This window comes from Spermophilus citellus (assembly GCF_964194105.1).
Source record: "Spermophilus citellus genome assembly, chromosome: 4".
Taxonomy (NCBI): domain Eukaryota; kingdom Metazoa; phylum Chordata; class Mammalia; order Rodentia; family Sciuridae; genus Spermophilus; species Spermophilus citellus.
The window spans coordinates 55,169,310-55,183,443 of NC_138185.1; the positions used below are offsets into that span (position 1 = coordinate 55,169,310).

Here is a 14,134-nt window from a genome sequence, read left to right on the forward strand (position 1 = left end):
AAGAGAATTCACCCTCCTCCATCCACCCTTTTGTCCTAGTTAGGTCCTCAGTGGATTGGGTACTACTGCCCACACTGGTGAGGGCACTCTTCTTTGTTCAGTCTGCTGATTCAGATGTTAATCTCTTCTGAAAACACTCTCATAGACGCACCCAGACATAATAATGTACCAGTTATCTGGGCATCTTATTGTCCAGGCAAGGTGACACATTAAATTAATCATTACACCCCAGGAACATACAGAATACACTACCCCTCCCCCATTCCACTTCTGAAGTCGCAACCTTATTTCTGTGTCTGGTTGAGGCTTGAGGTCCAGGATTGTGTCATCTAAATCAGATATGCAAGAGCCTCTGCCAGTGTAGTTGCTAGGTTCAGTCCTTTTGCATTCTCTCTCCAGATCTAGGAGCTAAAGAGAAACTTCTTTTTCCTCCCACCTAGACACCCAAGAGAAAATGGTAGTAGGGGCATCTGATAGCTGCGTTAGGCACACTCGATTTAAAGAGGAAGGAAAGTGGAAACACATAGCACTCACTGTCCCTAACAGTTTTAAGTCCAGCCTGGCACTTGTTACCAGCTCCATTTAAATTCAGTTCTACTGCCAGGTATGATTCTCCTTGGACCACCCCCAAAACCTAAAGAGAATTTGGCTTGTCTTTCATTCTTAACAGAAGGGGAAGATTAAACAAGTAAGTGTCCCTCCTCTTGGAGAGGATATGGTAACATGCCCCAGACCACTGGACTCCTAAAAAACTTCACCCAAATAATGGGTCTTAAGCTCTTTGTAGGATTCATCTCCCACTCTCTTCAGTGTGTGTGTCTCACTACAGACTGCAATTTACTTGCCACTTCTCGCCCATCTGGTGTGTCTTGCATGAGGCCACAGATGCAGGATCCCTGTGGAGTCTGTGGAGGGTGTTACAGTCCAGGCCATTTCATGCTACTTCATAACAGAGTGGGAGAGCTAACATTAGCCCTGGGGAGGATGTAAGTGGATACTGTTGTGTCTCTTGTGAACATGAACCGCTCTGCTCTCCCATTCTGGAAGGGATGCAAAAGAACATATTCCACAGTCAATGGCCTTAGTCCTTACATCTGAACCAAGCCCATACACTCTAGCAACAATCCCACATCTAGTTCACCGTTATCAGTGACTTTTCTAAGGACCAGACTGATGAATTTCATGGGAAAGTCACAGGGACATTATAGAGTGTATTTTTAGGTTTTTAAGTATGACATTAAAATATGCCATTTTCACTGGATTGCAATATCACAATCAAGTTACTCTCTTACCTGGGGATGGAGTCAGTTTCACAGGCTTCTGTTTGACCTTCACCACTACAACAGTGCTTTACACCACAGTCCAAGGACCAAGTTCATGCATTCTAACTATACATTCAGAGACAGAGGAAATTATCGCTGGGTAGCTTCATGGATCCACTATGAACCAAATATAGACCAGGACCCAATTACTTGAACCCCATCCCCAATCATTTCAAAAGGAGGACCATTGTGTCATTCTGGGTTCTGTATATCAATGTCAGATTGGATCCTGTGTGCAACAATCCTGTGTACATTACCACCAAGTAAGTGATAGAAAGTCCCTTTAAAGGTAGACTGAGGGTATCATTTCATACCTTCTTCCTGATCCCCAGCCTCTCCTGCAATCCACAGATTTACATTAAAGCTGGCTTAGAATGGAAATTGAACAATGTATCATGACTTGTTTTTAGGATATGGTTTCTCTTGTGATCATGTATCCTCTTTTATCTTAAGTTGTCATACCCTTGTTGGTTGCCCATTTATGTTGCCCTAATAGATGGTTTTATCTCCAAGGCTATCTATAAATCAGGACATTCCCTTCTGATAATCTGACCTTGCCACTCATTTTAATTATTAGACCATCCTGTTTCTGATTATTCAGAACTACTCTCTGGTCTCTATTATTTGGTATTCCTATTAACCCTATTGCTATCAGGGAGCACAGTTCTGTAACAGCCTTTTCCACAATCAGCCATGACCTACAGAAGACAGCTACGATTGGACTTCTCCACAATACTGGTGCCCTCTCTCTAGGACTTTCTTATTCCTTCAGGAAATCTATTCCAAAGGCCATCTGGGGAACAGAGTCTGGAGTCCATCCTAGCAGGTCCATCCTCCGAGCCTTTTGATCCCTTTTCCCACCACTCACCATACAACTTCTACTTTCCTTCCCATATCTATCACTTTCCTCAATGAACCGTGTGTCTCCCAGCATCCTTCCAGGGTTCAATCCATGGAGAATGCTCCCATCACCACAGACATGCCCCATCCACCTTTATATTCCATGTTGTTGATCTGGTGCCTTCAAATATGGTCCCATAAAACTCTCTTGATATCTTCAGGTACATTTTTTGCCAGGTCCTGCTGATCCTTTGGAAACAAGTTCCTTTCCTTCTTCAGCTGTGTTACACTGTGACTTGGTTTGTCCATCTGGTGGTATGGATGGGGGGTAGGAGGAGACTAATTCCAAGGGGCTTATATATCTTGCAAGGCAGAGGCATCCGTGTGCCCTTTAAGCAAAGGAGCAGTGATAGCATCAGTATGTAAGAGAGAGCACCACTTCTGCAGAATGGGAAGATTCCAGAAAATGTGGGATTTCCCATTTTTTAGGTCATTGAACTCAATATTCCCATTCTAATCTCTGAGTCACATTCTTTCCAAATCAGGGGCCTGACCAGCAGTAGTCCACCTACTGGGGCTGAGAAGTCAACCTTCCTTCAGCTTCTGTCACCATTACATTAAAGCCTAGCCTCAACTTAGCTTTTTCTGCCCTTCAACTCTAAGAGGATGCCTTTTATGATGCCAAGAAAGCTCCCTGGTTTTTCCACTTCATCTTTAATTGTTAGTTAATTAGCAGCAATTAAGTTCTCTAATGCATCCCTAAAATTGGCAGTTGTATTTCATTGCTTTATTATTTGTTTCTCTGCATCTTTCAAATGAGCTATGGTGCCATCAGTGAAAGCTTCACCACTGCCTGTACAGGTACCAGGGGCCTCGCTCTTCTGCTGGAGTCCTTGCATCCAAGTGGCAGGTAATAGATTCTAAATCCCATTTTAGGGTCTGCTTACTAAGACCATTCCTGACAACTACCTTAGTTTGGTTCTCAGCAACCATTCTCCAAGAGGGAGGGTTTGTGCACAGGAGGATCACTCAGAGCCCTTGAGGACGCTTTGGTGGAGCTGGAGAACAGGATTGGCATGGAGAAGTGGAGAAGTCTGAAATTGGCTCATCCCATACTACAGGGAACTGTGGGGCTAGAATGGCCCTTTAGAGCTGCCCCAAATGGAGGCCAGGGGTGAGCCTCTGTATATCATGGGAACGGGTGTAATCTTGAGAGACCACTCCCTAACGGCAATGCTGAGGGCAGTGCCTGGAGACAGACCCACTGGGAAGCCACCACTTCTGACATATGGGGAATAAGTGCCTCACTCCTGAAAGGGGCTGAGCGTAGCACATCACAGCATCCACTACATGCCTCAAATACAGATTTTTACAAAATTACATTCCAAAGTTCCTCCCTTTTTTCCTCCCAGAGGTTTCCTCCAATCAACAAATGTACCACTATAGCAGCTAATACATGACATCCAAAGCTTTAAGTCATCCTTGTTTTCTCAGTTTCTTTTTCTGTCCCCAGACCAAATCAGTCATGGATACTTTTGGTTCTGCCTCCAACTAATTTCTGTCATCAGTTCACTTCTCCCTATCTTTCTACCACCACTGTGCCTTGAGTCAGACTTCTCACTGCAACCCCAATGTAGCTTCCTGTCTTAGCCAGTGAGGGCCACTCCAACCAAATACTTCATAATTTATAAGCAATATTAATTTATTGCTCACAGTTCTGGAGCCTGGAAAATCAGAGATCAAGATGTCTGATGAGGATGCCTCCGCTTCATAGATGCTGCCTAACTTCATCTTCATCCTGTAGAAGGGCAAAAGAAACATTTTTAGACCTCCTTTATTAAAAAGGGCACTAATTCCACTTGTGAGGGCCCCGCCTTCATAACCTAATTTTCTCCCAGATGCTCCACCTCCCAGTACTACTACACAGAGGATTGAATGTCAATATGTGAATTTTGAGGGGACACGGGGGCATTAGGACCATAGTATTTCCTGACTCCCTCCCATACATTCTGCATACCCTAGAGAGGATAATATTTGAAAACATAAATCATAATAAAAACAGAAAACACCATTAAAAACATAAATGACATTCTCTTGCTTCAAACCTTCCAAGACCTCCTGGGCCCTGTGACCCTCTTGCCCCTGCCACCCTCATCTCCCTCCCTATTTTTCCTACACATAGTACCAGTCACATGCTTCTACCCTGTGACACTTCCACTTTCTCCCAATATTTGGGCCTTTGCAGCTGTCATTCCCACTGTTTGCAATGCTCCCATCCACTCTGCAGTTCTTACCATGGCCCATTTCCCTGCATCCTTCATGTCCTACCTGGATTATTACTCCTAGGACAGATGTTCCTGAGTACTCTATCCAGTGTGGCTTCTCATGCATGGCTGCCATCTCTATCCCTTCTGCAGTGCTTGTCATAAAAAAGCAAAAATGCTGAGATAATTCTAGTTTATGTGTGCATTGTCCGTTTTCCCATTTGAAAAGTAAGTTCCACGGGGGCAGCAATCATGTCTTTTTCCTCTGTCTCTCACTGGTCCCCTGGAGTGCCACATACACACAACAAACAAACATGCTTGCCCTCTGTTAGTTCCAATTTCTATCTTTTATGCTGTTTTCAGGTAAATGAAAGATGTTTGTACTACGTAATAAAACTTTACTCTAAAGTTGATGGGGGACCAGCTTATACCTTGAATTTTGATACAAATATTTGGGCCATCAGCTTTAAGTCAATAAAAAAAGTGGTTTTTTTTTCAAATTCTCCATACATTACAGATAGGTGTTTTCAGGAGGTTGCCATAGTAATCTAGATGCCGTTTTCTCTCCTCTTTATTTTATCTACTGGACAGGAGACTCACGAGGGACTTGGCAGACAGAACAAGTCCATGGCTTGGTGAGGATCTTTGTACAGCTTGCTGCAATGCCACCGTCAGATTCTTCTAGACCAACAGCTTTAAGCCTATATGGCTCATGATGCTGTCAGAACAAGTCCACAGGCCTGGCTGGGAGCCAGCCTGATAGAGTTGCTCACTGTGAGATTCCCTTGAGCAGGGACTATGCTCACTCCCGTGTGCATTGTGAACTCTTCCTTCTGGCATTGAAGCCCTCCTCTGAAAACAGCCCCATCCAGAGCCCAAGAAGCTTCACCATTCCAAGGGACAGAATTCAAAAATGACCAAGAAATGAGATTTTCCTCCTGGAATTTCTCAGTAGAACACTGGGATGGATTTCCCTTGGAATAGACTAAACACTCAGGACTGGGGGAATCCATCGCATAGTAGGAAAAAAGGTAAAGAACCCATCAAGGACCTTGCTAGATAGAGCCTAGTTAGCCAAGGCAAAACACCTTTCTGGCTGAGCCATCAGGGTGTCAGCCCATACTGGGACTGCCTTATGATCCACCCAGTTCTTATATACACCAACACTTCAAGCTATGCATACAGACGTGAATGTGGTTTAAACAGGGATCAGGGAAGGGAAAGTGTCCCTGAATCAACTTCCAACAGATCCCCCCTCCTTTCTCCAAAATTCTCTTTTATGATTGAGTTCTTGATATCTTACTCTCCATCCCATTTTTGTTCCTTATTTATTCTTTATCTCCCTCCCCACATTTACCTCTCCTTCTGTCTTTTCCCGAGTTCCACTTTCTCCCTACCTTCTGCTATTTAAGATGATTATCCACTCCTGACTCTGGCCTCTCTGTAGATGCAGAAACTTTCACTGAGGGCCTACTCATTGGTCTCCAGTGAGTGGGGAAGTGCTCTGGGGGCTGTGTTCTACCACGCCTTTACACTAACAAGTACCCTTTAAAAATTCACTCTCCAACTGCTCACCCAGGATCCTTGCAAAACTAGCTGTTCTTTAGAAGTTTTAGAAGTCTCTGAGTGCTCACTTCCAGCTTATTTTTGTGTGCCAGTCACACGTCCAACAATCTTTTGGCTGATGATATATATCTAGCAATTGGCTTTTGCACCACTGAGGTTAGTTTTAACATGCCAGTTGATAGTAATAAAGCAGCAATTCTGGAAGTTCTGTCCAAGGATCGCTATGTATTAACACATCGTTAAAATAGTATATTGCAAAGTCAACATACGATTATAACTGTTGACCTATCAAATACTGACAGATTTTGAAAGCTCAGTGGAAGCCAAACATCATTTTATTCAATTGGGATTCAGTGAAAGGAAGAGAGTATGGTGGATGTTGCAGTGGGGTTGGTTTAATGTGTTAATGGTCTTTGTAATGTTTTCTTTTACAAAATAAGCATATAATACATCCACACATATTACATTATAATACTGCATTTTTATATTGTATGTACTTTCATGTGTGTACAATGCATACATAGGATGCATGACCAAGTGTTAACATGGGCCAATTGACTATAGCTTATATAGTGGCCCTGGAGCAATTTCCACAGGGTCCCTGCAACCTTTGGAGCAATAGCCACATGCTCAGTTAGAATAGATGCTCCCAAAGAAGCTGCAGCACCTATCTGAATATATAGGCTTATAATAAATAAGAATTCGTTATATCATGACTCATATATTAGCCATCCACTTTACAATATAAATCAATAAACTTTATTGAGTGGCACAGTAGATGTAGGGTGGAGAGATGAAGGATGAATAATGAACAGCTCCCTAGCCTGGGAGAGTCATAACAATATGTTATTGTACCCTTGTCCTGGCAAATAAATGGTTCTGCCCAAATGTGGAAAAATATTTAAGTCAGTTCAAAACTAATAGGGCTGTTGGCTCTGAATTCAGGATAAACAAACCTCTGCCCAAGGAGAAATCAGATCTGCTGTCTTTCTGATCTGTTGTACTCAGCAAAGCCAAGCTCTCAAAGTTTGAATGCCTCACTCCTAAGTACCCTCAAATGAACTTTGTGCCTCTAACACTGCATAGTGACATTGCCATTGCTCTCCAATATATTGACAAGTCAAACCACATTGAACAGTCCTGAATAGTTTTCTTTCTCCAGACCAAACTGACTAGTCATAGTGGACAGACGTTATCTGTCTGCACACCGCCAGTTGCATCTATGAACTGAACTTTCATTGTATTATAGGATGTTTAAAGGGGAAACATGTATTTTAAAAGAACAGAAAAATCATTTTTTAAAAGTAGGTAGGAAAAATACCAACTAGAAAACTCAAAATTGGCAAAGTCATTAAAAAGCAAAAATTAGGGCTGGGGATGTGGCTCAAGGGGTAGCGCGCTCGCCTGGCATGTGTGCGGCCCGGGTTCAATCCTCAGCACCACAGACAAAGTTGTTGTATCTACTAAAAACTAAAAAATATTAAAAATTCTCTCTCTCAAAAAAATTTTTTACAAAAGCAAAAAGCAAAACACTGGATAAATTCTAGTGATAAAGGAATCAGAGAATTCATGAATCAAAAGATAATGGTGAAACATTTTATTAAGATGACAGTAGAGACAATGTAACTTTTCAAATAATGAAAGTGGAGATAATAAAAAGCATAGGAAATTTGAAAGGTATCCACTTTTGTCTAATAGCTACTCCAGAGACAATACTTAAAGAGATGACAAGAGTCGTATTTAAAGAGACAATGGCTAAGGATGTCCAGGAATTAAAGACATGAGTCTTTAAATAAAAGGGACTACCCATATAGTCGTACCCTTTAAGGAGTACATTCTAAGAACCTCAGTGGATGCCTGAAGCCAATGATAGCATCATATTCTATCTATATTGTGTTTTTTCCTATACATACATACCTAGGATAGGTTTAGTTGATAAATTAGGCACAGGAAGACATTAACAATAATAATAAAACATAACTATTATAATAATATCATATATCTTACCAACCTCAGCATATTTTTTTTATTGGTTGTTCACAACATTACAAAGCTCTTGACATATCATATTTCATACATTAGATTGAAGTGGGTTATGAACCCCCAATTTTACCCCAAATGCAGATTACAGAATCACGTCGGTTACACATCCACAATTTTACATAATGCCCTATTAGTAATTGTTGTATTCTGCTACTTTTCCTATCCCCTACTATCATCCCCCCTCCCCTTCCCTCACATCTTCTCTCTCTACCCCATCTACTATAATTCATTTCTCTCCTTGTTTATTTTCCCATTCCCCTCACAACCTCTTATATGTAATTTTGTATAGCAATGAGGGTCTCCCTTCATTTCCATGAAATTTCCCTTTTCTCTCCCTTTCCCTCCCATCTCATGTCTGTTTAATGTTAATCTTTTCTTCCTGCTCTTCCTCCCTGCTCTGTTCATAGTTGCTCTCATTATATCAAAGAAGACATTTGGTATTTGTTTTTTAGGGATTGGCTAGCTTCACTAAGCATAATCTGCTCTAGTGCCATCCATTTCCCTGCAAATTCTATGATTTTGTCATTTTTTATTGCTACATAGTACTCCATTGTGTATAGATGCCACATTTTTTTATCCATTCATCTATTGAAGGGCATCTGGGTTGGTTCCACAGTCTAGCTATTGTGAATTGTGCTGCTATGAACATCGATGTGGCAGTATCCCTGTAGCATGCTCTTTTAAGGTCTTCAGGGAATAATCCGAGAAGGGCAACAGCAGGGTCAAATGGTGGTTCCATTCCCATCTTTCCCAGGAATCTCCAAACTGCTTTCCAAATTGGCCGCACCAATTTGCAGTCCCACCAGCAATGTACAAGTGTACCCTTTTCTCCACATCCTCGCCAGCACTTGTTGTTGTTTGACTTCATAGTGGTTGCCAATCTTACTGGAGTGAGATGGTATCTTAGGGTGGTTTTGATTTGCATTTCTCTGACTGCTAGAGATGGTGAGCATTTTTTCATGTACTTGTTGATTGATTGTATATCCTTCTCTGAGAAGTGTCTGTTCAGGTCCTTGGCCCATTTGTTGATTGGGTTATTTGTTATCTTATAGTCTAATTTTTTGAGTTCTTTGTATACTCTGGATATTAGGGCTCTATCTGAAGTGTGAGGAGTAAAAATTTGTTCCCAGGATGTAGGCTCCCTATTTACCTCTCTTATTGTTTCTCTTGCTGAGAAAAAAACTTTTTAGTTTAAGTAAGTCCCATTTGTTGATTCTTGTTATTAACTCTTGTGCTATGGGTGTCCTACTAAGGAATTTGGAGCCTGACCCCACAATATGTAGATCGGAGCCAACTTTTTCTTCTATCAGACGCAGAGTCTCTGATTTGATATCAAGCTCCTTGATCCATTTTGAGTTAACTTTTGTGCATGGCGAGAGAAAGGGATTCAGTTTCATTTTGTTGCATATGGATTTCCAGTTTTCCCAACACCATTTGTTGAAGATGCTATCCTTCCTCCATTGCATGCTTTTAGCCCCTTTATCAAATATAAGATAGTTGTAACTTTGTGGATTAGTCTCTGTGTCCTCTATTCTGTACCATTGGTCCACCCGCCTGTTTTGGTACCAGTACCATGCTGTTTTTGTCACTATTGCTCTGTAATATAGTTTGAAATCTGGTATCGCTATACCGCCTGATTACACTTCCTGTTTAGAATTGCTTTTTTTTTTTTTTTAAAGAGAGAGTGAGAGAGGAGAGAGAGGGGAGAGAGAGAGAATTTTTAATATTTATTTTTTAGTTCTCGGCGGACACAACATCTTTGTTGGTATGTGGTGCTGAGGATCGAACCCGGGCCGCACGCATGCGAGGCGAGCGCGCTACCGCTTGAGCCACATCCCCAGCCCCTAGAATTGCTTTTGCTATTCTGGGTCTTTTATTTTTCCATATGAATTTCATGATTGCTTTATCTATTTCTACAAGAAATGCCATTGGGATTTTGATTGGCATTGCGTTAAACCTATGGAGAACTTTTGGTAATATCGCTATTTTGATGATGTTAGTTCTGCCTATCCATGAACAGGGTATATTTTTCCATCTTCTAAGATCTTCTTCTACTTCTCTCTTTAGGGTTCTGTAATTTTCATTGTATAAATCTTTCACCTCTTTTGTTAGGTTGATTCCCAAGTATTTTTTTTTTTTTTTGAGGATATTGTGAATGGAGTGTTTTTCCTCATTTCCGTTTCAGAAGTTTTGTAGCTGATATACAGAAATGCCTTTGATTTATGCGTGTTGATTTTATATCCTGCCACTTTGCCGAATTCATTTATTAGTTCTAGTAGTTTCTTTGTAGACCCTTTTGGGTCTTCTAGGTATAGAATCATGTCATCTGCAAATAGTGATAATTTAAGTTCTTCTTTTCAATTTTTATGCCTTTAATTTATTTCGTCTGTCTAATTGCTCTGGCCAGTGTTTCGAGAACTATATTGAATAGAAGTGGTGATAGAGGGCATCCCTGTCTTGTTCCGGATTTTAGAGGGAATGCCTTTAACTTTTGTCCATTCAGAATGATGCTAGCCTGAGGCTTAGCATAGATAGCTTTTACAATGTCAAGGTAAGTTCCTGTTATCCCTAGTTTTTCTAATGTTTTGAACATAAAGGGATGCTGTACTTTGTCGAATGCTTTCTCTGCGTCTATCGAGATGATCATATGGTTCTTATCTTTAAGTCTATTGATGTGGTGAATAACATTTATTGATTTCCGTATATTGAACCATCCTTGCATCCCAGGGATGAATCCTACTTGATCATGGTGCACAATTTTTTTGATGTGTTTTTGTATTCGGTTCGCCAGAATTTTATTGAGGATTTTTGCATCTAGGTTCATTAGAGATATTGGTCTGTAGTTTTCTTTCTTTGAGGTGTCTTTGTCTGGTTTCGGAATCAGGGTGATGTTGGCCTCATAGAATGAATTTGGAAGAGCTCCCTCTTTTTCTATTTCCTGAAATAACTTGAAAAGTATTGGTATTAATTCTTCTTTAAAGGTTTTGTAAAACTCCGCTGTATACCCATCCGGTCCTGGGCTTTTCTTGGTTGGTAGTCTTTTGACGGCTTCTTCAATTTCATCCATTGATATTGGTCTGTTCAAATTGTGTGTATTCTCCTGACTCAGTCTGGGCAAATCATATGATTTAAGAAATTTATCGATGTCTTCACTATCTTCTATTTTATTGGAATATAGGTTTTCAAAATAATTTCTAATTGTCTTCTGTATTTCTGTAGCATCTGTTGTGATATTGCCTTTTTCATCTCGTATGTTAGTAATTTGAGTTCTCCTCTTCGTTAGCATGGCTAAAGGTCTGTCGATCTTATTTATTTTTTCGAAGAACCAACTTTTAGTTTTGTTAATTTTTTCAATAGTTTTTTTTGTTTCAATTTCATTGATTTCTGCTCTGATTTTAATTATTTCTTGCCTTCTGCTACATTTGCTGTTGTTTTGCTCTTCCTTTTCTAGGGCTTTGAGATGAAGTGTGAGCTCATTTGTTGTTTTTTTCTTTTTTTGAGGAATGACCACCAGGCGATGAATTTTCCTCTTAAAACTGCTTTCATTGTGTCCCATAGATTCCGATATGTTGTGTCTGTATTTTCATTTATCTCTAAGAATTTTTTGATTTCCTCCTTTATGTCTTCTGTAACCCATTGATCATTCAGTAACATATTGTTCATTTTCCATGTGATGTAGGATTTTTCCTTCCTTCTTTTATCATTGATTTCCAGTTTCATTGCATTATGATCAGATAAAATGCATGGTATTATCATCTCCACCCCTTTATATTTACTGAGGGTTGCCCTATGGCATAATATATGCCAACCTCAGCATATTTTTTCCTTACTGAGAACTTTCAGCTTTTCACTTTAAAGAAGCACTTTCTTTTTTTTTAGTTTTTTTAATTAAAAAAAATTATATCTACTTAGAAGCATTCAGAATGTCAACAAATCAGCTGCCACTTTTTTTTTTTTTTTTTGCAATTACAGAGTGGTATTCAGTTAATAGAACAACAATTATTTCGTATAAGCTACATCAGTTATGAAAGAGAAATGAAAACCTATATCCCTCCTAAAGAGGAAACAAACAGGAAGTTCAAGGATCCCAGTGCACCCAGTTAAAAATAGATGCTCCCAAAGAAGCTGCAGCACCTATCTGAATATATATGCTTATGATAAAAATATATTTATATATATGAAAAACCCATCCCCATATATAACTAATTTGTGCTGTGCATCAATAAGAACCTGCTTTCAATTTCCATGCCAATTTACAACCCCCATACTGTACCAGGCAAGGTTAGTGGCTATTGAAAATACCACCAGGACAGGGCTCTCTAAAGACACATTTGGTAGTGTGTTAACTATACAAAAAAAGACACTGTGTAGTTTAAAAACAAATCTTACACAGCCTTACATTTCAATTTTTTTCCTTAAAGGGAGTGAGTTGGGGGGTTAAATGCTTTATAGACAAGAAAAAAAAAAACACTGCACTAGAACCAACTTATTCATCATCATCATCCTCTTCATCATCTTCCTCCTCATCTTCCTCCTCTTCCTTCTGTATCTTGCTTTTTTCAGCCTTGACAACTCCCTTTTTTGCTGCATCAGGTTTTCCTTTAGCTCGGTAGGCAGCAATATCCTTTTCGTATTTTTCCTTCAGCACGGCAGCTTTCTTTTCGTAAGTCTGCTTGTTATCTGCAGCCATGTGATTCCACATCTCGCCCCGTTTCTTTGCAGCATCACCAATGGATAGGCCAGGGTGTCCTCCCTTGATTTTGGGGTGATACTCAGAACAGAACAAGAAGAAGGCCGACAGAGGCCTCTTGGGTGCATTGGGATCCTTGAACTTCCTGTTTGTTTCCCCTTTAGGAGGGATATAGGTTTTCATTTCTCTTTCATAACGGGCCTTGTCCGCCTTTGTCATGTCTTCAAATTTTCCTTTCTCTTTAGCAGACATGGTCTTCCATCTCTGAGCACTTAGAAAACTCTAAGAAGTTGACTGAAGCATCTGGGTGCTTCTTCTTGTGCTCCTCCCAGCAAGTTTGCACAAAAAATGCATATGATGACATTTTGCCTCTAGGCTTCTTAGGATCTCCTTTGCCCTTGTTATTTTCCTCAGCAAGGCACAGAGTCGCCCAGTGCCCATCTGGCTCTCACTTGCCCCCGAGCTGTCTCTGTGGACCTCAATGTACTGCAATGGCTGTGAGAGCGGGAGCCAGACGCAGCCTCCACTCTATTTTTTCTTAAATATCAAATTGTATACTTTATTTATTTATTATTTTTATGTGGTTCTGAGAATCAAACCCAATGCCTTGAACATGCCAGGTGAGTGCTCTACCACTGAGCCACAACCCCAGCCCTAAACAGGAGCTTTAAAGTGCTTCCTTAACATATCCAAAACACCAACATCACTACTCTTTCAGTTTGGGGCCATTATTAAGTAAAATAAGAGTTACTTGAACACAAACCCCAAAATACCATTCAAAAACCTAGATTGCTACTAAGTGACAAGTGGGTGAGTAGCATATATGGCATGGATATGCTGGACAAAGGAATGATTTGCATCCTGAGCAGAATGGAACAGGATGGTACAAGTTATCATCACATTACTCAGAGTGACAGTTAATTAAAACTTATGAATTATTTATAGAATTTCCCATTTAATATCTTCAGATCACAAATGACCTCAGATAACAAAACACGGACAGCAAAACCATTAAGGGTGGAGGGGCTACTGTAGTAAACAATTAGAAATAAATCCTTACATCACACAACATAGTAAAATTTATAAAATCATCGATGAAGAAGAAATCTTAGAAGCAGAGAAAAGACAGATACCCCCAGAGAATTGTAGTGTGGCAGCAGACACTAGAGGCAAATGAGGGAAGGTCTTTAAAGTCTAAGAGCAGCCGCCCTCACTTCTGGTTAGTTTGCCTATTCCTGTCCCTGTAGAATCTACCATGGGAAGCTTAGCTTCCTCCTTCTCCCACAATTGACAGGGGTCATTTCTCAAGCCAAACTCCCCCTCAAGCCTATTCATATCAACGATCCACCCACTTTTATCTGAGAAATCTAAGCATCAGCCCATGGACAGGACATCCCCCATCTTGTCAT

The 14,134-nt window shown here is 40.4% G+C and overlaps 1 pseudogene across 1 annotated transcript; it reads right to left on the reverse strand.

Moving 5' to 3' along the window:
- Positions 1-12,521: 12,521 nt before the first annotated feature.
- Positions 12,522-13,116, reverse strand: LOC308646164 (high mobility group protein B1-like; annotated as a pseudogene). Its single transcript has one exon. The product of its transcript is annotated as a high mobility group protein B1-like (transcript).
- Between the last annotated feature and the right edge of the window lie 1,018 nt (positions 13,117-14,134).